Below are 553 nucleotides of genomic sequence, written 5' to 3'. Positions count from 1 at the left end.
GGAGGAACGTCGCTCACCTCCTCGGCGCTCCCCTCGACTCCCGAGCCGCCTCTCTTCCTTTTTTTACCCTTCCCCGCGTTTCTAGCACCAGAAGGGGGAACCTCACCAGCGCGACGAACCGTCGTCGAGGGTCCCACCTCGCTGGCCAGTCCCAGATGGGCGGCTAATATCGCGCTCAAATCAGGAAGAGTTCCCATCCTCTTTGCTTCAGAAACTTGCTTCTGGATGTCCTTCGGGAAGATGTCTAGTCGCTTGGTGCGAATAGGAAGAACAGTCGGAAGATCAGATCTCCACTCTCCTGAAAACATAAGGCAGAAAGGTCAGAACGCGACAAATAAACTTTGCGATCGAAAGAATAACCAGAAACGACGAGAGAACGCACTTCGGGCGATCTGGTCCTTAAGCTCGCGAATCCTCTCGACGGTAATCTCGGACCAACGGTAGATTCGAAGCAAAGCGACGGCTCGAACGCTCTTCAGGAAATCCTCAGTATAGACTGGAGACGTGGGATGGCCAACTGCGTGCACAACAAAAAGAAAGTTTCGTTAAGATC

This window comes from Brassica oleracea, unplaced genomic scaffold, assembly GCF_000695525.1.
Source record: "Brassica oleracea var. oleracea cultivar TO1000 unplaced genomic scaffold, BOL UnpScaffold01295, whole genome shotgun sequence".
Classification (NCBI taxonomy): Eukaryota; Viridiplantae; Streptophyta; class Magnoliopsida; order Brassicales; family Brassicaceae; genus Brassica; species Brassica oleracea.
The sequence above is the reverse complement of the archived record's forward strand: the minus strand, read 5'-3'. Positions refer to the sequence as shown.